At 39.5% G+C, this 25,060-nt stretch overlaps 1 protein-coding gene and 1 pseudogene across 1 annotated transcript in view; one reads left to right on the top strand and one right to left on the bottom strand.

Moving 5' to 3' along the window:
* The window catches only part of Ccdc3 (coiled-coil domain containing 3), a 102,744-nt gene that overhangs the window by 8,903 nt on the left and 68,781 nt on the right, over positions 1–25,060 (bottom strand). The window lies entirely within an intron of this gene.
* Positions 8,230–8,869, top strand: LOC113196602 (E3 ubiquitin-protein ligase RNF5 pseudogene; annotated as a pseudogene).

The following is a 25,060-nucleotide window of genomic DNA, read 5'->3' as shown; positions in this document are numbered from 1 at the left end:
AAAGAAGACTGGGAAATGCTAGGTTATGAGGGGTGTAGATTCCGACCCCCAGTTCTTCTCTAGACCTACAAAGGGGAAGAATGCTAAAACCACAGCTTCTCGGATATGAAGCTAGCCAGCTCTTCCATGGCATCTCAGGCTGCAGGGGGGGAGGGCAAAGGGATTGATGGTAGAGCCTCTTCCCTACACCCAGCAGTTGATCCTGCTCTTGTTGGATCAGGGAGGTCACAATCATTTCTGCTCAGGCTCTTGGTGTGCAGACCCTGGCTGAGTGAAGTGCGCCGAGCCACCAGCCAGCTCTTTCACTCCACATCTTGGGTTATTGCTGTTGCCCACAGGAAGGGTCATCAGCCAAACCAATGCCTGACCTTTGCCCCTGGATCCCTGAACTCAGTCCAGGAAGAGCTCAAAGCAGCCCTCCTGAGGGTCTGGCATAGAAACAAGGCTGCTGAGAGCTGCCAGGCTGGATCATGGACCAAGCATCCTGTGCAAGGAAAGGGGATCAGCTCCACCCCTGCTCTCATCCCACTGGTGTGGTCAGCCGGACCCACCTTTGAACGGAGACCTTTTGCTGACTTGGATACTGGGTGATTAGGGTTCTGCTCCAGTTCTTTTGGTGAAAAAGGCAGCCCAGGGCCAGGTCCATGGTGTCCCCTGGCCAGGGCTGCTGTTTGCCGGGCATTTTTGTCACTACTGGCTGCAAACTCCAAGGGCTCCCGCCACCCGCCTGCTGGGGAATGTGATGGAAATTTACGAGCTGTGAGCCACTCATGTTTACTTCTTAGAGACTGATGACTTGTCCACACAGCCACATCCAGGGCCTGACTCAGCTGACAGACTGTTTATTTGGGAGTTTATCAAACTTGGACTTGGGTTTTTCTGCTACTGAACTAAGGTGGCCCTGGAGCTTGGGCACCCTAGACTTGTGCTCCTTAGTTTGCCAAGAGCTGGGGTATAATTCAGCAAGACCTTGCTTTACACGTGGCTCTCCGGGTTGCTGGCCATGTTCTACCTTCTTTCTTAAAGTAGAGGTACTGCTAATATGGCTGAGAAAGGCCTAAATGCATTTGGTTAGCTTTAAAGTCCCAAACCCCGACTGTGGTTATTACATACTGCCAGGCTCAGTCAATAATTTAGGTCCCAGAATCCATTTTCAGTTAATACTTTATTCAGTAAAAATATTATTGGAAAATCTGTAAACAACAGCTGACAAACAGATACTGAAGCACAGTGATATGAGTTTCTGCCAATTCAAGGGTTGTCTTTCCTGGCTTAGTATCTGGCACAAATCCCTACAAACTTGAAAATTTTAACACGGACATCATTTCTATGTGGAAAATATTAGATTACAGAACCCTACCAAGTATGTGGTTTTGGCCAAACCCTGTAACAAATGAAAAATGGATACTATTTGTGAGATGAAAAGTTAAATATGCCTTAATTATTATTCTGTTATGCAAAAATCCTAAGTTATTCCTCACTACTGCTTCAACAGTTGGCTGTTCCATCTTCCTAGAATGCTCTTCCACACTCTGCATGGCAGGCTTATTCTCATCCTGGTTCCTGTGTAACTTCTTAGATAGCTTCTCTCATCATCCTGCAAGTGGCTTCCCTTGATGAGTCTTGTCATCACCTTGCTCGTGTGCTTAGTAGCATTATTGGGGTTTACTTATTAATGGTCAATTGTCTATTTCTTCCACTGCGAAACAGGGCCTTTTATCTTATTTTTATTGTTATGGCTCCATAGTACTTTATTGTTATGGCTCCTTAGTACTGCTTTTTTTTTTTTTGTTTTTGATGAGGGGCAGGATTTGAACCAGGAACTGAACTCGGGGGCACTCAACCACTGAGCCACATCCCCAGCCCTAATTTTATTTAGAGACAGGGTCTCCCTGAGTTGCTTAGCACCTCACTTTTGCTGAGGCTGGCTTTGAACTCTGTCTTCCTGCTTCCGCCTCCTGAGCCACTGGGATTATAGGCGTGCACCACTGCACCCAACTCAGTACCTCTCTTTGACATATAGTTTAGGCTTCAAGAGCAGAATCATTGAATGAATAATAAATTATAAAACTATCATATGCTAATCTTTTAAAAATTGGAAGCTACTAAGAAATAGAAAAGATAGTTGCCTAAGATCTCACCAAAGATGACTTTTATTCCTTTTTACTGACAAGTTTTTTTAGCCTGTTAAAAACATGCTACTTTTAAAATTGTTTAAATTTCAAATATATATTTAAATTGATAAGTTAAATTGCATATATCACATGCAACATCATATTTTGAAATTACGTATATATTGTGGAAGGGCTAAATGGAGTTAACCTGCATTACCTATTTTCTGTAGTGAGGACACAAAATCTACTCTTCAAAAACTCTTCTTTTAGCAATTTCATATGTATATTGTGATTGCGTGTATTCACCATAATGTACAATAGATCTCTTGAACTTAGTATTCCTACCTGAAATTTCATATCCTTTGACCAACATGCCCCCAAAATCCCACCCTCCCTTCCCTACCCCCTGATAATAGCCATTCTGACAGGTGTAGGTGATGAGTCATGATTTTAACTTGCTTTCCCCGAGGACTTTGCTAATACACCTACTGGACATTTGTGTCATTTTGGAGAAATGTTGATTCCAGTTCTTTGTCGTATTTCCATCAAGCTGTTTTGCTGCTGAGTTTAAGTTCTTTATATATTTTATTTGTGTTAACCCGTTATGGGACATAGGGTTTGTGAATATTTTCTTGCATCCCATAGCCTTTTTTTTTAGCCTAATGATTTTTGTTGGTCTTGCAGAAGTTTTTTAGTTTGATAAAATCCCAATTTGCCTATTTTTGCTTTGTTGCCTGTGCTTTTAGGGTCAAATTCAAAAAATCCTCGCCCAGACCAATGTTCTAGAGCTTTCCTTCTGTGAATTTTTCCAGTGGTTTATTTTTATTTTTTTAACAGTTTCAAGTGTTATAGTTAAGATTCTAATCCATTCAGAATTGATTTTAAAAAAAAAAAAACAGTGTAAGATGAGGGTCTAATTTCATTCTTTGTGGCATTTATTGAAAAGAGTACCCTTTCCCTGGACTGTGTTCTTGGCATTAATGTAATAAATAAATGGAATGTTGGTGTGGATTTATTTCTGGACTCTCTTCTGTTAGCCTGGTTCAATGTGTCTGTTTTTATTCCATGCTGGGATTTATTATTTATTTATTTATTTATGGTAGTTGTAGATGGACAGCATGCCTTTATTTTATTTATTTATTTTTATGTGGTGCTGAGGATTGAACCTAGGGCCTCACATGTACTATGCAAGCACTCTGCCACTGAGCTACAACCCCAGCCCTATTCCACGCTATTTTGATTACTACATCTTTGTTGTATATTTTGAAGTCAGATAATGTGATGCCTTGAGCTATGTGCTCAAATATGCCTTGGTTATTTGGGATCTTTTGTAATTCTATACACATTTTAGGATTTTTTTTTCTATCTTAGTGAAAGATGTCACTGGAATTTTGGTAGGGATTGCATTAAATCTGTGGGTCGTTTTGGGTAGTATGAACATTATAACAATATTTCATTCTTCTAGTTCATGACCATATCCATTTGTGTCATCTTCAGGTTTTTTTCATCAATATTTTCAATAGTTTTCACTGTAGAGATGTTTCACCTCTTCTGTTAAATCTGTTCCTAAGAATTTTTATTCTTATAGCCATTATAAATGGGATTGTGTTCTTGATTTCTTTTTCAGAAAATTTGTTAGTGTGTAGAAACACTCCTGAGTTTATCTGTTGATGTTATATCCTGATACTTCACTGAATTCATTTATTTTTTAAAATTTTTTTGGTGTTTGAGGGTTTTCTGTGTATAATAAGATCATGTTATTGCAAACAGGGACCATTTAACTATTTCTTTTCCAATTCATAGGACTTTTCTTTCTCTTGCCTAACTGCTCTAGCCAGGACTTCTAGCACTGTGTTGAATAGAAGTTGGGAGACTTGAGGGTCTTGGTCTTGTCTTTTTTACCTTAGAGGAAAAGCACCTCCTCACCATTGAGCACGATATTATCTGTGGTTTGTCGCATAGTTTTTATTGTATTGGCACCATTCTTTCTATACCTAATTTATTGTTTTTTTTTTAATCATGAAAGGATGTTGAAATTATCAAGTGCTTTTTCTGTGTTGGTTGAGACCATCATAGTTTCTGTCCTCCATTCCATTCATGGGCTATACTTCATTTATGGATTTGTCTAAGTTGAACCATGCTCACATCCAGGGATAAATCCCACTTGATCATGGCTGTTGGTCTTCTTGCTGTTGAAATGGGTTTGCTGGTATTTCTGCTCAGAATTTTTGCATCTATTTTCATCAGAAATTTTGGCATGAACTTTTCTTTTTCTGTAGTGTCCTCGTCTGGCTTTTGTATCAGGGGAATACTGTAAAATGAGTTTGGAATGATTCCCTCTTATTCAATTTTTGAAAGTGTTTTAAGAAGGACTGAGGTTTGTTTTTTAAATGTTTGGTAGAATTCAGCAGTGAAGCCATTTGGTCCTAGGCATTTCTCTGATGGGAGACTTTTTAACCACTGATTCAGTCTCCTACCTTATGACTCATCTCATCAGATTTCCTTGCTTCACTTCTTTTCTATCTCTTTCTCCTGCTATACCCACCCCAACCCTGTGCCCTAGACCTTCTATGTCTTCATGATTTAGTCTTGGTAGGTGATGTGTGTTTAGGAATTTGTCCCTTTCTTCTAGATGTCCAATTTGTTGGCATATAATTGTTTATATGAGTCTTTTGTAATCCCTTTGTATTTCTGTAGTGTCACTTCTGATTTCTTCTCTTCCTTTATTTATGATTTTATCTTTTTTCTTAGTCTAGCAAAAATTTTATCAATCTTCTTTATCTTTAAAAAAATACCCCAAATCTTAGTTTCATCAATATTTTATATTTTTCTAGTCTCTTTCATGTATTTCTTCTCTGATCTTTATTTGCTTTGTTTTTCTTGCTGTTAGAGTAATGTTAGATTACTTGTTTGGGATTTGTGTGTGTGTGTGTGTGTGTGTGTGTGTGTGTGTTGCTGGGGATTGAACCCAGGGCTTTGTGTATGTGAGGCAACACTCTACTAGCTGAGTGGGATATTTTTTTTTTTTTGATGTGGGAATTCATTGCTATAAATGTCCCTCTTGGAACTGATTTTGTTACATCCCATAAGTTTTAATATATTGTTTCCATATTTGTTTTATCTCAAGATATTTTTTTCATTTCCTTTAAAAGTTCTTCTTTAAACTTCTGTATACTCGGGAGCATGTGATTTTTCTGAAATTACTCCCATTACTTATTTCTAGTTTCATACCATTGTGGTTGGAAAAGATACTTGATATGATTTCAGTCTTCTAAATTTGTTAAGACTTGTGGCCTAACACATCCATCCTGTAGAATATGCCATGTGAACTTGAGAAGAATGTGTATTCTGCTGCTCTTGAATAAAATGTTCAATATATTTCCATTTGGTCCATTTGGTCATTAAGTCCCAAGTTTTCAATTCTGATTATTTCAATGAAATTAATACATGTTCATTAAAATAGGTTAGAAACCATATATATATAACTTTTATATTAATATATAACTTATATTAATAAATTCTGATATATAATTATGATATGTATTATGTTTAAGTTTTCATAGGTGTTCCACATTTAGAACAATGGTATAAAATGAGTTAAGCCTAATGTTATCTTACTGATTTTTCTATTTGGATAGTATGTCCATTGCTGAAAGCAGGATATTGAATTACATCTCTTATTGTGTTGCATACAATCAAATCTATTAATATTTGCTTTATATTAAGTGCTCTGTTGGGCACCTATGTAGTTACAATAGTATATCTTGGTGGATTGATCCCTTTGTTACTATATAATGACAGTTTTTAACTTAAAATATATTTTATTTCAGTATAGCTATCCCTGCTCTGTTTTGGTTTCTATTTGTATGAAATATCTTCCTCCATTCCTTCACTTTTAATTTTAAAAGTGAAGTGTTCTCACAGGTAAAGTGAATATCTTGTAGGCAACTTATAATTGGGTCTTTTCTTGTTTAAAATCCATTCAACCACTGGAATGGATTATGTCTTTTTTTAAAAAAAAAATTTTTCTTAGTTGTAGATGACACAATACCTTTGTTTTATTTGTTTATATTTGGTGCTGAGGATGGAACCCAGTGCTTCACATATGCTATGCAAATGCTCTACCACTGAGCTACAACTCCAGCCCTGATTGTGTCTTTAGATAAAAGAATTTGATGCCTTTATATTTGAGGTAAAGCATCTTATAACTTCCATTTTCTTGTTTCTTCATTGTTTTCTGGAATTATTGTTTCTTCCTTTCTTGATAATTTCCTTTGTAGTTAGATGATTTTCTCTAGGGTATTTTTTTATTCCTTTGTGTATCTATGATAGCTTTCTGCTTTGTGGTTACCATTAGGCTTACATCAAATGTCCTATAGTTACAATAGGTTATTTTACACTAATAGCTGATCTCATTTTTTTTAAATCTATAGTTTCAGTCCATCCCACCCCACATTTTGTTTTTATCTTTTTAAGATAAAAGAGATTTTAAGAGATTATGATAGCTATTGTTTTTTAATAGTTTTGTCTTTTTTAACCTTCATACTAAAGATAGGTGCCACCATTACATATCAGAGTATTCTGAATTTGTGTACTTATTTTTACTAGTGAGTTTTATACCTTTATGTTTTCATGTTACTAATTAATGTCCTATTCTTTCAGCATGAAGAAACCCCATTAGCATTTTTTGCAAGACATATTTGCTGATGAACCCCTCAGACCTTATTTCTCTGGGAAAGTCTTAATTTCTTCTTCATTTCTGCAGATAACTTTGCTGTATATAGTATTTCTGGTTAGCAGTATTTTTCGTCTTTTGTTTTAGCAGTTGGAATATATCATTCCACTTTCTCCTGGCTTCTGAAGTTTCTTTTGAGAAATCTGCTCTATTACTGGAAATCCCTTAATTTATAATTTGTTTCTCTTGCTGCTCTCAGGATCCTGTTTGTCTTTGATTTTTGACAGTTTGATTATAATGACTTGGTGTAGTTTTGTTTGGATTGAATCTGACTGGAGACTTTTGACTTTCCTATACCTGAATATTTGTATCTTTATCCAAATTGTTTTTCTTATTATTTCTTTAAATAGCTTTCATATTCTTTTCTCTTTTCCTTCTTGAGCTCATATAACTGAAATTTTGCTTTCTTGATGTAAGCCCATACATTCTGAAAGGTTTTTTCATTCCTTTTCAATCTTTTTTTTCTCCTCATCTGACTATATATTTTCAAATTAACATCTTTGAGCTCAGATTCTTTCTTCTGCTTGATCAATTCTGCTTTTGATTTTCTCTTGCATTTTTCTTTCCATTCATTGTATTTTTCAGCTCCAGAAATTTTTAATCATTTTAATCTCTCAGTTAATTTGTTTTGGTCATTTATTGTTTTCCTGATTCGCTGACTTGTTTTCATATACTTTCTTGAAGTTTGATCAGCTTCCTTAAAGCAATTATTTCAAATTCTTTGTCAGGTTGTTCATGCCATCTCTTTAGGGTCAGTTACCAGTGCTTCATTTGTTTGGGTTTTGTGTGTGTGTGTGTGTTTACATGCTTTCCCAATTGTTCAAGATCCTTATAGGGTATGTGTGCTGAACAGCTAAGGAAGTGGGGACTTAGTACAGTCTTTGAAGACTGGTTTTGTCTGGGGAAGTCCTTCACTTGTCTCTACTAGACTGGATGTTAACTGGATCCATGGGGGCTGTGTTAGTCAGAGTTCTCTAGAGGAACAGAACCAACAGGAAGTATGACGAGAAAAGGGAATTTTTAGGTTGTCTTACACAACCAGAAGTGGAAAGGTGAATCTCTACCCTTCCACTAAGCCCTAGAAGCACAGTGTAATGTTTGTAATATAAAACTATCTTTTCTTGTTTCTGATACAGTTATGAAGTTGTTTCTGTTCATGGAGAGTAGTTCAAATTGATGTTTCTGTGAGTGAGACAAGTACTAGAGAGTCCTGTTCTGTAATTTGCTGATGTTTGCCTCTTAAAACACAGTGATTTTAGGGTGATTTAGGGTGTTTGTGTGTGTGTGTGTGTGTGGTTTTTTCTTTTTGTGAATTTTGCTTTTAAAACTTCTATTGCCAGGGTATGTGGGGGTCCAGGGATGCAGGAGACAGAACTGGCCATGGCATCAGCAAAGGTGGAGGATTGGAGCCCCTGAAGGTCCAGACTTCCAGTAAGTGGGGGCAATTGCGACCTTCGAATGCAACATGTTTGGAGACCGCTCAGGAAGCTGTGGTCAGTGTGTGTGGCCACCTGTACTGTTGGCCCTATCTTCCTCAGAGGCTGGAAACACAGCCAGAGCAGCAAGAGTGCCCAGTGTGCAAAGCTGTCATCAGCAGAGTGAAGGTTGTCCTGCTTTATGGACGAGGGAGCCAGAGGCCCCAGGATCCCAGATTGGAAACTCCACCTCACCCCCAGGGCCAGCGACCTGCTCCAGAGAACAGGGGGGGACTCCAGCCATTTGGTGATACCAGGGGTTTTCACTTCTCATTGGGTGTTGGTGCTTTTTCCTGTGGTACCAACTTGTCTTCAATGCTTGTGATCCTTTTCGCAGGGACGCAGGGGTGGGTCTGGGACAGGGTCACCCGGCCTCCAGCTGGCAGAATTCCCTCTTCCTGTTTCTCACCATCTTCTTTTTCTGCTGCTCTGTATTTGAGCTGTCTCCTTCCTGCCCACCTCCAGCCAGAGGAGGCTCAGTACTGGGGAGTCCCTTCCTTACTTCTGGAATGCCATTCCCTGACCCCTCCATTTCCTTTGGCTGAGGCCAACCCTGGCCACTTTCCAGGAGGGAATGGGAAGGAGCAGGGACATCTGTGCATAGGATAAGAGACCTGCCTCTGAACTCTCACTACCTTGCTAGGAAGTAACTAGCTTCCAGCCCTGGGGAAGGAGGGCAGATTGAAAAGAGGGTCCATTTCTTCTCTCCCCTAATCTTCTGCTTCCCCTGATTTCTTGATTTCTCCATTCCTCTTATTGTTGATTGAATTTTTCTCTCCCCAGTGCCTAATATGAGTTCTGACTCTAAATACTCCCCCCACTACCTCCTTTATTACAATTTCAATAGAAAAGGTAAAATTTTTAAAAAAAAAAACTTCCATTGCATAAAATAGCTGAGGTGTTGCATTAGTTTAATGGCTGCAAAAATTTCATTTAAGATTATTTCTTAATTTATTTAACTATATATACACTTTCTATAGGATTCTCAAGCTGTTCTTAAATTCTGTACTATTTTAAGTAATGTTAAATATTTCAAAACACCACATTTTTCTGTATCAAAATTATTTCTTTAAGACTGATACTAGAAAGCAAAATTATTATAAGAAAATGTCTTAGTATTTTGGTTTGTCACCAATTTTTTTTCTAAAAATTTCACGCTGACTTAAGGTTTTATTTTTCATATTTGTATCTTTGAATTGCCTCTGAGTATAAGGCATGAAGCAAGCATATAAGTAAAACTCTTCTGAACAGAAAATCAATTGTTCACTCGTATTTTAGTAAATACTCCTGCCCTTCCCATGCACTTGTATTGCCTCCGTCTTTAGGAGTTAGACTAAGGTCTAATATATCAGACTAAGGTCTAATATGGCCAACTTTGTCCTAGTCAGGTATGGGTTAATATACCAACACCATATGGCTTTTATTAGTTATATAACATGATAGGATATTTTTCCACAAAAATATCTTGGCTAAAATTCTTAAAGTACAGAAGGATTCCATAAAGATCTTAAAATATACTAAGAAACCTGTGTCGTTCCATACATATTTTGAATGGATTAAAAACCACATAGTATTTGATTATTACAAAGTTAAACTTTAAAAAATTAATTCAAAAGTATGTGCTTCTGTGATCAGTTTCCCTGCCCATTATTTTTTTCTTCAATACACTCTTGGTTCTTTCTTTTATTCCTAGTCAGGGAATAAAGCCATGAAATTTTATGTTTCATTATGGCTTTAACGTATAAAAGTCGCATTTTCCTCTCCTCTCATTATCTATGTAGAAAAATATGCACAGATGTTCTCTAGGGAGATAAACAAGGATGATCACTGCAGATTGAAAAAGGAGGAACAACTTTAATGCTTATCAAACCTATGGAATGCTATCTGCAATTAAAAAGATGAAAAGGGAAAGATCCCCAAGTGGGGAGAAAAAAACCCACCAAGTTTTTGAACTAGTCTTATAAATAATATCATTCATGAAAAAAAAATAACTAAGTTTTAAAGATGCTTGTATACGTGTGTGAAGTCCTAGTCAGAGGTCTGGAAGGGTCTTTACTATTAATGTGTGGGTTTGTCAGTTTTATGTTACTGGGACAAAACACTTGAGAAAATAAAGGAGGAAAGATTTTGGCTCCCAGTTTGGGGGGGTTCAGTCCATGGTTGCTTTGTCCCATGGCTGTGGGCTTATGGTAAAGCAGAGCATCATGATGGAGAGCGCATAGCAGAGCTGGTCACCTATGGTGACTAAGAAGCACAGTAAGAGGGCACAAGGGTCCCAAGATACTCCTCAAGGGCATGTCTACAATGACCTACTCCCTCCTACTAGGTCCCACTAAGGGTTGCACCATTTCCCAATAGCACCATGGGCTGGTGTCTGAGCCTTTAGTATATGGCCTTTGGGAGACATTGCAGATCCAAGCCATAATAACAATGGTTGTCTCTGGGGAGGACTCAGAGTGTAAAGGAAGCTGTGGTTTTACTTGTAACACTTACACTTGCAAAACAGTCAATGTATTCACACATGCTTAAAATATTACTCATTCCTAAGAACATAAATTTAAGTGTCATTGTCTTTGGAGAGATTGTCAGCTCCTGAGTTGCATTTCTCTTGCATTTGTCTGGGTGTCTTGCAGTTCTGTCTGTATACACTCAGCATATACTTGGTTCCCCACACAGAGCCATGGCATTAGCTCCCAGGGATGTGTGCTGTGGCTAAGTCCTCACCCTGCATGAATCACAAAGACTTTGCAGTTCCAAGTTTAGGTAAGAAAAGCTATACTCAGAAAAGGGAAGGTCTAGACAAGGGACAGGCAGCATCCAGGAGCCTGGTCATGAGTGGAACTGAGGCTTCCCAACCACAAGTCACAAATTCCATGCAGCTGGTCAGGAAGGATTCTCATCAGTATGTCCTGTCAAGTGAAAAAGGAGCATCTGCTAAGCATGCTGAGGCATTGGGACATCACATGTGGACAGTTCAGAGCTGTCTCCAGCTGGGAGAGGGGTGGTTATCTATTTAGGCAGGAAGCTCCCTAGACTAGGGACCTTTGTGCTTCATGACAGCCTGGTGTTAGGTATCATTTATTGAGCATTTACTATATACTAGGCTATTAGTTTGGGACATATTCCCTTTTAAATTCTGATGCTGATGCTCAACCCAGATGGTAGTTTTTGCTTTTATCACTATTTATAGATTATAAAACTCTGAGAGTCACTTGCCTCAGACCACATGAACTTGAACTTGAAATCAGACCATCTGTCCTAAAAGATGTGTCCCTCTGCTCATAGCTCTGCGACAGGCCAAATGCTGGTGGGGACACTTGAGGTCTTAAAAGGAGAATAGTTAATTTGCAAACCAGAGGCCTAGCAGCCCATCTAAGATCATTCTTCTCAGTTACCAACCACCTCCTAATAACTCTCAAGAAAAACATGGGCAAACTACACGTTAAGATATTTGCCTGGGACATAGTGGCTTTAATCACCAAACAATAAAACTTAAAAACCACCACTGCAGGTGACCGTCTTCTCATCTCCAGCCATAATCCCTCTTGAGAGCAGTCTGGGCATTCAATTTAAAACAAATTAAGGACACAACTTGAGTGAGGAAGGACGGTCAGTCTGCTGAGCTTTTAAAAACTTAATGACTGTCAAATTCCACTGGAGTCTGAGAAGAGGTGACCTTTGGACTTGTAAACTTCATACATCCTCTGAAGCTGCAGCCCTTGTGTGCTGTTTGCCTGTCCCCAAGGCGGCCTGCGTATGTCTGCCGTGAGGGTCAGCCAAGGCCCAGGGCCCTCTGACTGAACTTGAACCGGGTAGCCCTGCCCACTGCCAGCCTTCACTGACCAGTGAAAAAGCTTGGCCTTATCTTTTTTTAAAAAAAATATTTATTTTTACTGTGATAAAATCCACATAGTATTGACCAACTTATCCATTCTCTCTGTACAGTTCAGCAGTGTTAAATACATTCACACTGTGATACGACCAACCTCCAAAACTTTTTCATCATGCAAAAATGTAACAATTATATATAGACCATAAAATGAACTGTCTTAATGGCTTGGGTAGGAGGACAGTTGATTGACATGAAGTGCATTCAGCCATCATGCAATTGCCACCACCATCCACCTCCCAGGCCCTTTTCCTTGACTCCCTAAGCTTTTCCACCCCTGCTGATTCCTCCTAACATCTGTTCAGCTTCTGCTTCCTTACAGATCAGCTTTTTCTTCCAGATGGTTCTTTGTCTTCTTGTGAAGGTGCTGGGCTTGTGAATACAGCCTGCCGCATGACCTACCCATGCAGCACAGGCTCCAGCATCACCCCTGGCTTCCTGGGCCTCCTTCCAGCCCTGGTCTCAGCTTCTCTGCATCTGGAGATGTTTCTCAGGTGTGCTGGCCAAGAACTTGCCCGCTGCCTTTCTTGGCAGATATATGTCCTTGATTAAACCTCACAGAGCCTATTTTCTCTTCCACAAAAGGGGGTCACTGATGTCTGTTAGGGCCGCTGCGAGGACTAGGAGGTGCACAAGGGCTGGGCCCCCGAAAGCCCATGTTGCTTGCTATAGCACTCTGTTCCAGAAGCTGTCCTGACCAGTGGCCCTCCCTGCTTCCTTCTCTCCACAACACACAACATCCTCTTCCACCCTCAATCCTCTACCCTGCCCCACCTTCAGGCACTGCCTTCTGGTGGGAAGCCAGGGAGCTCAAGTTGTCCCAGGATGTGCTATAGAGGAGGAGTCAGGCTTGCAGTTGTCTGAATCCTAACGAGCTTCGGTTCCTATCAAACCTCTTCCCTTTGGCTGAATCTGGCAGAAAATGCCGACTGAGATGTCATGTCTCATAGTTTGGAATGTGATGAAAGAGACACTTGCTCAAGTGCCAATTGACAGCCTAGAGAGGGAGCCAGGGGCCTTCTGGTCTTGGGAAAACATCCTCCCGATACTTGCCAAATGTTCAGTATACAAACTTCCAACATCTTTCCTTTCCTGCCCCCTTGCCCGAGTGAGATAAGAAAGACAATCCCTTGCTGGATTTGAAGAATAAATCACTTATTTTTAAAAGTCAGCTGGGGGAAGCACACCATCTGGATGCTTTGAAAGCCTCAGAACACAGGAAAGAAACTGGGTAGACAAAACCAGATTGGAAGAAAGTCCCCCAGACTCCCCACGGGCCCACCGTCTGTACATCTATTCTTCTGGAAGGAAAAGTAATCTCTGGGTGATGTCCCCTGCTTGGGGAGCACATGCTGGTACACTTGCATCATGTTGCGTGTCTGCTCAAAACTTCCAAAGGCAACTGGAAGCCGCCCTGAGAAAGTCTTGGCATTGCTACTGTTTCGCAAGCACCTTTAAATTACAGGCACCTTGAACTTGTCTCACTGTTTCCTGAACCCGCTCAAAACATCACTCCTGAGTCTTTATTCTGATGCTTCCCCCTGGCATGACCTCATTCCCACCAACTGAAATGCTCTCCTCTCCACAGCCAATCTCTGATGCCACTTTCACCAAGCCATTCCTGGATCCCTCTGCCAGGTAATGCATCACCTCTTGCCTCTCATGTCTCTGGGATTCTCTTTTTGCATTTATCCTGTAAAGGCAACAATGAAAGCCAATTATGTTTTGCATAGAGTAAATAGATGGATTTACTTCTGGAATATATATATATCAGTCATTTGTATACTATGTACCATGATAAGGTCTGCACTTGAAGTCACACTGGCCCCCTGTCTGGAACTTGCTGGGTTCTCTCAGTGAACCTCAGTCTGTTTTACAAGTCAGTACTACTACTCCAAGCTCACAGGCTTTGGACACAACTGCCTCTGCCATGTGAATCTTTGCAAATGTTGATAAGGATCCCTGAACTCAGCAACTCACACCCCCAACTTGCATGGAATGGGTACACTTTGTAGGAAAAGCGGGAGAGAGCGGATTAGTGGAGCAGTGTGAGATTCATTTGTGAGCTCAGTTTTGTGCCTTGAAGGAGGCTGGTTTCAGATGCTAGAGAATTGTGCTGGCCTCAACTGCTGCTATTAGCATCTGGTCTCCTTAGCATAGGCTATGCAGCCTTCGAAATGAAGCTCTCAGATCTGAGGACCCATCTGAATTTCCCAGAAAGTGATGGAGACAAAAAGCAGGATATTTCCTATTTCCAATCTGCCTTTCCCCCACCTTGCCAGGGTGTGTTGTTGAAGGCACAGAGCGTAGCTGTAGGCTGCAACCACTTGTGAGCAGAAATGAGCTCTGTTATGCTTTAGGAAACCCTAGGCCTGTGGGTTGAAGGAGAAATCCTAGAATACCTTCCGAAGTGAAAACTCATTGCCAAAACAGAATTTATAACAGTGTTGCCATGGCAGCCAATCTGTCACGTTTCACTTAGCCTAAGAATATCCAAACCCTGATGATTCTGAGAATAGCCTAAGTGGAACAGCCAGGTGCAAACTCCACAAGGGGCCTGGGGTTGAAATCCATTTTCCTGTTCTTAATCCACTGCCTTTCCACAGATCTCTGAAAATCCCTGACTTCTCATTCTGAATGTCATAAGGGAGCCGTGGGCTTTGAAACTGGAGTATCCACACTGCAACTCCTACTTTTCTGTCCTGTGCATGAATATGTAGGAGAGTGTCTAAAATATGTGGTCACTTTGGGTCTCGCGAGCTAGGGGGACATGGTGAAGAATCTAAGAGAATAAAGTGAGTAGCTAGAGATTTTCAGTGAAGACTTGGCAGTTTTGTAAGATGGAGGTAGACGTGGCAGGCGTGAGCAGCACTCAGATAATATTGAGCACAGGTATATCCTAAAGTTCCAGAAACTTCTGTGTGTTGAACAGGAGGTGGCCACCAGTACTATTCAAGGGTGAAGACAGGTTTGGGAGGCAGAGGTGTTATAAGTGAAGCACATGGTACCAGCAGAATCCAATCGAGGAGCAAAAGACCTGGGGATTTCAGAGGGACACGGAACAGAGGGGCTAGAATCCAGGCACTGGGAGAGTTGTCAGAGTGCCCCACTGTCTTGTACTTGTGCCTCTTTGGCTTATGTTCAATAGGCTGCTGATCTTAACTAAAAAAAAAAAAAAAAAAAGTCCTTTTCCCTCTTTAAAATCCTTTGTAGCCCACTCATCAAGAACAGCTTCAAAATTCAGGAGCCAGAGATATAGCTTGGTCGGTTGAGTGTTTTTCTAGCATGTACAAGGCCCTGGGTTCAAACCCAGCATCACAAAGGAAAAGAAAAATCTAGACCTGTCGAGTTATCTTTTCTGAGGCCCTGTAGGACACCTCTCACCTGTGAAGGCAAAGCCTGAGCAAATTCTCCAGCAAGTTCATGTCTGCTTTCCCAAGAACACCTCCATGGCAAGTTACTCTGACCATGCCTGACATACACTCTATTTTTTTGGGGGGGGGTAAGCTATTGTTATTTATATATATTTTATTTATATATGACAGCAGAGTGCATTACAATTCTTATTACACAGAGAGCACAATTTTTCATATCTCTGGTTGGATACAAAGTATATTCACACCAATTCCTGTCTTCATACATGTACTTTGGATAATCATTTCTAACCCCATTCTCCTTCCCTTCCCCTCCAACCGCTCCACCCTATCTAGAGCACGTCTATTCCTCCCATGCTCCCTCTACCTATCCCACTATGTATTAACCTCCTTATATCAGAGAAAACATTCAGCATTTGGTTTTTTGGGATTGGCTAATTTCACTTAGCATTATCTTCTCTAACTCCATCCATTGGCCTGCAAATGCAAGCACACTGTACTTTGCAATAGGTGGGTTTTCCTGTCCCAAAGGTAAACCCACATATGTATAAGGAGATGTAACAAGTGTGGTTTTGACTCTTGCCTCTGGAATCACACAGAATAAATCCACTTCTTTTCCAAGGTAAGAGTACATAGCCAACCCATCTTCTCTAAGTCATCTCTGTCAACAGGGTAAATAATCCTGGGCCATTTCTCACATTTTCCCAGAAACTTCTGAATCCACATCTCAAATTCTCCAGTCCATACTATTGTGCCCAGAGTCAAGTACTATGCTCAAGGGATAGGTGAACTAGGCTGCTATAGCTCAAACTTTAAATATGAGGTCAAGAAAAACCAGGCAGGACAAAAACTGGAAACTCCCACATGGCCAGCTTGCTAAGTGGGACAGGCCTAAAAAGCCTTACTGGGATCCAGAATCAGAATCTGTAGGTGCAGTGGGGTATATGAGGTGCCATTCCTAAGAGGAGAGGCTGGGACACAGCAGAGTTCAGCTGGCCACCCGATGACTCAGCTGGAGTGCAGAATAGGGCTCCAGTACTGGATGAGGGTAGGGTACTGGGGAAGGTGAAACAGCTAACACCTTTAGGAGAATCCAAAGAAAAAATAGCACTTGTCCATGGTATGGTCTGACATATAGGTGGAGTGTGAAGGCAGCTGTGATTTAGCATTGGTCTCTGCTCCATGTATGGGGTGGTGTGTAACTGGTTGTAATCATCAAAACCTGGGCTGGGAAAGTGACATTATAGCTGCTCTTGGGAGCCTTATTCAGGATGTATTGGATCTGTGTCCTGGGGAAGCACTATGTTCAAAGAATGTGGTGTAATTATGTTTCCCAGAATTCTGCATCTATCGATACTGAGAGGGCTTCCTCTTCTTGTTGTGTTATCCTGTTTTTACAAGTCAAGAATAGAGGTCAAATAACAGTCGAGACAAATGGAAAGCGGCAAAGAGCAAAATGGTAGACTAAACCCACTCATTACATAGGCGTGGGCTAAACACTAATAAACAGCTTATCAAACTAGATACAAAGGCTGTTTATTTTCATAGTCATGAACAGTTTGAAAGCAAAGGAATGGAAAAAAAGATCATGTAAACACTGAGCAGAAGAAAGCTCAGAACAGGCAGCACAGACTTTGGGACATGGAGTATTACTAGAGATCACAGGACATTTTATGAGGACATTAATAAGTGTACTAATTATACTTCTAAAGACAAAAATACATGAAGAAAACTTAGGGAACACTGTGGGCATTAGCATGATGAATAAAATAGTACCCCCAAAACAACTTAATGTAGTTTAAGATTTTTTAGCAAAGAAAGGGGTCCCAAGTTTCTGTTTCTCTTCACATTAGTCAATGTGAAATTTGTTCACTCCCGTTTTTCATTTCCAAAGTTATCTCTTAAAAATATTTTTATTATGGAAATTTCCAGACAAACATAAAACGATGAGTACAGTGAACTTCCATTATCATCTACTTTCAATAATTCTTAACATTTTTGCCTTGTTTCATCTCTCCACTGGCCCTTAACTATTTTTTGCTGAGTATTTTTAAGGAAATCCCAGATCTCATCTTTAGTACTTTAATATGCACCTGTAGCTGATAAGGATATTTTTAAAAGTAGAACAACTATTTTCACAGCTTAAATAACTGTTCCATATTAGCTAATACCCATGCAAGTATACCATGGATCTGTTGGGATTTAATGGGGGAGAGGGGTTTGGGAGCCAATCCCCTGCAGATACCAATATCTGCAAATGCTCAAGCCTGGCAGAGGACTTGTATATAACCAATGCGCATTCTTCTTTATATTTTAAATCATGTCTAGATGACTTGTACTACCTAAAACAAATGCTATGTAGATAGTTGTATAGGGAATAATGATTCTTTAAAATCTGCTATGTTCAGTACAGATACAATTTTTTTCTGAGTGTAATCCGTGATTGGTTGAATTTGCAAATGTATGGAACTTGAGGACACAGAAGTCGGGCTGTATTTGGTTTGTTGAAATCGAGATTCAGATAAAGCCCATGTAATTGAATGATTGTTTCAGCTCCTAAGTCTCTTATAACAGCCATCTTTCCTTTTTTCTTTAAAAGAAAAAAAAAAAGTTGATTTCTTAAGAGAAACTAGGTTATTTATGGTACAAAATGGCAAAATAGTCTCTTTTTGACTTAACAAAGATCTCTACAAATGATCATAACCACCACAAAATAAAGAACAATAATATCGAAGCTTAGGAAGGAATTCTCTAATATATACTGTTTTAAAACACTTCGGCGGGATTGTGGCTCATTTCCTAATGAATACACTGATTCTATTTAAGCCAATTCAAACCGTTTTAGAATCCCATGGACCCCATTAGAATCATCTGGAAAAGAAACTTTTTCCAATTCAAGTGAAATTCAATCTGCAGTTCAAAAGCCCAAACAAGATGTTCAGGTCCTATCAATGTCAAACCCACACATTATTCAGAACAGGAACAGCAGTGGAGAAAGGTCTGTAAGACATGAAGGTTGCCAAGTCGTAAGTAACTGTCTAATTTTCTTCCAACCTCAAGGCGATGCTGGGGCATATGGGAGATGTCAAGGAATGCAGGTGTGCACACCCAGGGCCTCAGCATGTTAAGACACAGCCAAGGAAATGGCATAGCAACGCTGTCCAAATAAAACTTAATATAGACATACTCAGGGCTTAGAGGAGGTGCTGTGACAACCGTGGCCCAAGGCATGTAAGGAAAGTCAGCCAGTGCCACAGTGAGCCATTCCAGCGTTTGTCAACACCAAATCCAGTCCTTGCTCTCAGAGCCCAGGAAGCCAAAATCTTAGAAAGAAAGAAAAAAAAAAAACACAGGCATGGGAGAAAAGAACAGCATAAAGAAAACAGCAAAAGGAAAAGAAAGTTTGAAATGATGTTTTTTTTCTCAGTTTTCTGTTAAATTTCCCTCCAGCCCTCTTCAGAATTATGATCCTTACCATCCTTGGTAGGGAGATCAGTGAACCATCTTCTTGCGGGACTGCATTTAGCCACCAAAGTTGTCTCTTAAATAAGAAGTTCAATATTCTCAGTGATCTCCCTTCTAGAATCCCTCTAAGAGGTGACTATTTAATACTGACTGCTGAGATATAATTTCATCCAAGTTGACTCATCTACCAGCCTGGCCAGTGCAGCCTCCCTGCAGGAAGAGATTTTGCAGAGGAGCTTGGTGGGGTACAGTGTGAAGCCCGTGTGTCCTCGGTTCTCATCATTCCATCCCTGGAACAGCAATTGTGGACTGTCAGTCCTCCTGCAGAGCCAGCTGAGGTCACAAGGGGCTCCAAGTCCAACATCCAAAGTGAGGGGACAGACAGGTCTCTATCACAGGATCATTATTATGAAAGGTGTACCCCTAACCCCCTGGGAGAGGAAGGAGCAAATCTGGGGGCATCCACATCACCTTAACTGCAGGTGAGGGACCAGGCCAACTGGAACCATCCGATTGACTAGACAAATCTGAAGTTCAGCATGAAAGTGGATCACTGCTTCCCTGTACGTTTTACTTTTTGTGCCTGTCATGTTACATCATCTGTCCTTTAAGGTTACCAAAAAGGAGCAGGACTGCCTTCTTTCAGGGGCTCTGAGGTCGGGATGAAGAATTTCATGAGATGGCTACCTCTGCTTGAGAGGCTGTCACATTGCTTGTGAAGCCCAAGTGCTTGGGTTGAGGGATGACACCTTCCTACTCAGACACCAGATACAGACCCTGGGGAACAGAGGCCACACTGAGGAAGGGATTTTGCTGAGGAGCCTGGTGGGGTACACTATTGCTGACTGGCATGATCCCCTCACCTTCAGTGACTCCCCAGGACCAGTTTCCATCCCTGCTCCAAGCTCTATCAGGGTCCATCATGCCTCAAGGTCAAGTTCATCTAAGATTCCGTGCTGGTCAACTTTACTTCTTGAGATGATTCTTTTTAAGATGGGAGTAATGGTGCCAGTGTGATAGAACTCGGTGGGGGGGGGGGCGGATGTCAAAATGTAAAAATATAAAGCATTACATGAAAGTGTAACAATTTCAAGTTGACAATGAGGTGGCTGTGGGGCAGGGTAATATTTGGAGCACAAGAAGAGAAAAGCCAGAATGACAAAGAATTTTCTGTTTCAGATCTGGCCACTAAAATGTTCTTTTGTAATTAGATGAAGGTAAAAGACATTAGAGGGAGGTCTGCAGAGAAAAAAATATATAGTACAAGAGCTTATATCTGATAATGGGAGATGATGAGTTGGGAGTTCCTTGGTTTTCCATCATTGCAGAGTCAGAATAGAAGTCCCAGTGTGTCAGCCAGCCCACGCTCTGCACTCAATTTCCGCCAATCCATTTTCATCAAATAGGTCTCTAATCTTTTTTAAAAAGCTGTCTAGGACAAGAGATTATAAAATGGTTTCTGCAGGAAATTGTGTAATATTTTTCAGTTCTTTTCTATTTGGTGATAATAAGTCATTGACTCACCATGGGCAGCCTTTAAGTCTTATATGTCGGTCACAAAAGCAATTTGCAGATGTTAAACAGGGCAATAAATAATAATTTCTTGAAAATTCTAACTAATTTCTGTTAACTAATGTTGTGGACTATGGAAAATGTTCTCTTCCCATGATTGGAATGAAAATTGCCCTTAATTCGTTAACATTTCTGTGGTTTGGTCAGAGGGTAAAGACATGGAGGGGATATTATTTATAGTCTTCCTTGTGCAATGAACAACTGCCTCAGTAGACTGTGGTAGCTATCATTGGGTTAACAGCCAACACCATGTTCTAGAGCGATGGTTCTCAACCCCTGGGGACATCTGACAGCGTTCGGAGATCTTTTTGGTTGTCATGACTTAGGGGATTATGCTCTTGGCATCAGAGGGTAAAGACCTGGGTTGCTACTAAACATTTCAATGCCCCAGACAGCCTCCCATAGAATCATCCATCCCCAGATGTCAATAATGCTGAGGTTGAGAAATCTACGCTGTTGAGGGTATTTGAAGCAAGAAGGACTTGTAAGAACAGGGATTCTGTGCAGTGTGCTCATTCCAGGCTCTGGGCCAAGTCTTACTCTTCATGGGGATGAGCACAAATGGAGGTAAAACTCTGACAAGTGAGGGGCAGTCACAAGCCGTTAGGAATGGTGACTTGTGTGTTCGTCTCTGCAGGAGTTCATAATTGGGATCCTCGCCACCAGAGGCTCTGTGTCATTGGGTAGGAAAACATTACATCAAAAAAGAATACGTATATCCTAAATTCAAGAGTAGTTTCTGTTCGCTTTTACTGTGAACCTAAAAGTATGGAGAATTCCCATATACCCAGTCCCTGTGTGTGCACAAGCTTCCCCACTATGGCTAGCCTGTTAGTTAGGGTTGATGAACTGGCATTGACTCATCATCATCACCTAGGACCCAAAGTTGCATTAGAGCTCACTCATGGTGTTGTATCTTCTGTGAGTTTTGACAAGTATACTCAAAACCCTTAGTATCCGTATTTTCACTGACCTAAAAATTCTCGGCTCTACCCATTCATCCCTCCCCTCTCACTGCCCCTGGAAATCACTAATATTTTTTTACTGTACCTACAGCTTTGCTTTTTCCAGCATCTCATATAGATGCCATTCATTCATTGAAGGGTATCTCAGTTGTTTCCAGCTTTTATCAGTTATGAAAAAATCTGCTCTAAATATCAGTGTGCACATTTTTATGTGAACATGAAAATTTTCAATTTAGGCAAATACCAAAGAGCCTGATTGCTGGATTATATGGTAAGAGTATGTTAAAAACTTCCAGAGGATCTCCAAAGTGGCTATACCATTTTGCATTCCCACCAACAATGAACTGGAGTTCCTGCTGTTGTAGAATCTCATCTGCACTTGGTGTTGTCAGTGTTCTGGATTTTGGCCATCCTAATTCGTGTTGTGGTAGCATCTCATTGCTACACTTGGCTTTCCTGATGGCATGTGAGGTTGAACATCATTTCATAAGGTTTTTTTTTACCAATAATATATCTTCATTTTAAAAGCAGGTTGTTCATGTTCCTATTGTAATTTTAAGGAAAGCAATTCTTTTTCAATGCGTCTTTTGCAATGTGACTTGCATTCTCATTCTCTTGACATTATCTTTTGCAGAGCAGAGTTTTTAATTTTAATGAAGTCCAGCTTATTTATTTTGTGGGTCATGCCTGGTTTAGCATCTAAAAAGTCATTGCTATCTCCAAGGTCACTTAGATTTTCTCCCATGCCATCTTCTAGAAGTTTCATAGTTTTGTGTTTTACATTTGGGTCTATGGTCCATTTTGAGTTAATTTTTGTAAAGGGTGGAAGGTTTATCTAAATTTTGTTTTTTTGTATATAGATGTCCAGTTGTTGCAATGCCATTTGCTAATGATTATTTTTGTTCCAGTGAAGTGCTTTTGTTCCTTTGTAAAAAAAAAAAAAAAAAAAATTGATCTTTGCATTCTTTGGATCTATTTCCAGGCTCTTTATTTTATTTTATTTTTTTGGAGGGGGGGAGGCCAATACCACATGTCTTGATTACTGTTGTTTTACTTGAAGTTCAGGGGTCGGGTTATGGCTCAGTGGTGGAGCACTTGCCTCGCACATGCGAGACCCTGGGTTCGATCCTCAGCACCACATAAAAATAAATAAGTGAAATAAAGGTATTGTGTCCAACTACAACTAAAAAAAATATTTTTAAGAAAGACTTGAAGTTCAGGTAGTGTCAGCCTTCTAACCTTGTTCTTCTCCTTCAATATTGTATTGTCTATTCTGGGTCTTTTGCCTGTTTATATAACCTGTAGAATCAGTTGGTCAATACCCACAAAATAACTTGCCTTATTGCAATTCCATTGAACCTATAGATCAAATTAGAAAACACAGACTCAATATTGCCATGATGCTATCTATGAACATGGAATATTTCTCCATTTATTTCTTAATGAAAGATGTCAGACTTTTGTAGTATTCCTCAGGTATAATCTAACAAAATATGTACAAGGTCTAAGTATTGTATTTTGGGTGAATGTTAATTTAAATGAGAATGTGTTTTAATTTCATATCCTACTTGTTCCCTGCTAGTATATAGGAAAGTGGTTGATTTTTTAATATATTAACTATATCCTGCAGTTTTGCTATAATCACTAATTTTAGGAGGTTTTTTTCCTATTCCTTCAGATTTTCTACATAAGTCTTATCATCTGCAAAGTTCCATTTTCCTTCTCAATCTGTTTGCCTTTGGTTTCCTTTGCATGTCTTATTGATTAGCTGTGACTTCCAACATGATATTGAAAAATAGCAATAACAGGAGACATCCTCCTCTTGTTCTCATTTGTAGAAGAAAAGCTTTGAGTTTGATATCAGCTAAATGTTTTTTATTGATGTTTTTCATTGAGATAAAGACTTTTCCCCTCTGTTCCAAGCTTACTGTGAATTTTTTTCAAATGCTTTTTCTACATCTATTGCTACATTCATGTGACTTTTTTTTTCAGTCTGTTGATATGATGGATTACTTTAAAAAAAATATTAAACCAGCTCTGCATGCCTGGTATAAATCTCACTTGGTTGTGGTATATAACTTTTTCTAAATTGTCAGATTTGATCTATAAGAGAATTATGTTGATTTTTGCATCTATGATCATGAGCAATAACAGTCTGTAGTTTTCTTGGAATGTCACTGGCTGGTTTTAGTATTGATGCAATCCTGGTGTTGCAGAATGACTTAGGAAGTGTTTTCTCAGCTTCTGTCTTCTAGAAGAGGTTTATAGAACGGGTAAGATTTTAACCTTAAATACTTAGAATATACCAGTGAACACATCTGGACCTGGTGCTTTATATTTGGGCAGGTTATTAATTTACTCAATTTCCTTAACAGATATGACTATTAAGAGTATTTCTTCCTCTGAGTTTTGGCAGATTTTTTCTTTCAAGAATTGGTCCAGGGCTGGGGTTGTGGCTCTGAGGTAGCACACTTGCCTGATGTGTGAGGCACTGGGTTAATCCATTATCAACACCAAATATAAATACATAAAATAAAGGTCTATTAACAGCTTATATATATATATATTTTAAAAAAAGAATTGGTGATGTCTCTTCTTTCACTCCTGATAGTATTGGTTTATGTCTTCACTCTTTCCTTACTTACCAGGATAGGGGCTTGCTAGTTTTTTGTTGTTGTTTTGTTTTGCTTTGTTTTTTTGAAAGAACCAGATTTTGTTTCCAATTTCACTGATTTCTGCTTCGGTTTTCATTATTTCTTTTCTTCTTCTGACTTTGAATTGAATATGGCCTTTGTTTTCCTAGTTTCTAAAGATGGAATTTAAGTTACTATTGTAGGCATTTCTTTTCTAATATATGCATTAAAGCTATTCATTTCCCCCTAAGTATTGTTTTCCCTGCATCCAACAAATTAAAATACAATATAACAACGTGTTAAATTTCTTCTGAGTTTAGATTAACACACAAGACAATGTTGCTTAATCTCCAGGTATTTGAGAAATTTTCATCTATTATTTGTTAGTGCTAGTTTAATTCCATTTTGGTATGAGAACACACACCGTATTTCCATTCCTTTAACACTTGTTAATGTGTGTTTCAGAGCACATTCCAGGCCAATCTTGATAAATGCTACACGTGGGCTTGAGAAGAACGCATAATCTGCTGTTTTGATCCACTTTAACAATCTGTCTTTTAGATATAATAATACCATATTTGCTAATGTTTTCTGTGAAGTATAGTTCTTCCTATTTTTGTCTTCCATGCATTTTCTGCCTTTTGCGTCACTGAGTGTTTTTATGATTTTGCTTTCTTTCTTAGCATACCAATTAGACTTTTTAAATTTATTGGTTGCCCTAGAGTTGTTAGCATACATTTTCAAGCAATCCAAGTTCATTATACCGACTGGCAAGTATGAGTACCTTATAACAAAAGATTCCTAATCCCATATCTTGTATCATTGCTGTTATTGAATT

This window comes from Urocitellus parryii, chromosome 9 (assembly GCF_045843805.1).
Source record: "Urocitellus parryii isolate mUroPar1 chromosome 9, mUroPar1.hap1, whole genome shotgun sequence".
NCBI lineage: Eukaryota > Metazoa > Chordata > Mammalia > Rodentia > Sciuridae > Urocitellus > Urocitellus parryii.
The sequence above is the reverse complement of the archived record's forward strand: the minus strand, read 5'-3'. Positions and strand labels throughout refer to the sequence as shown.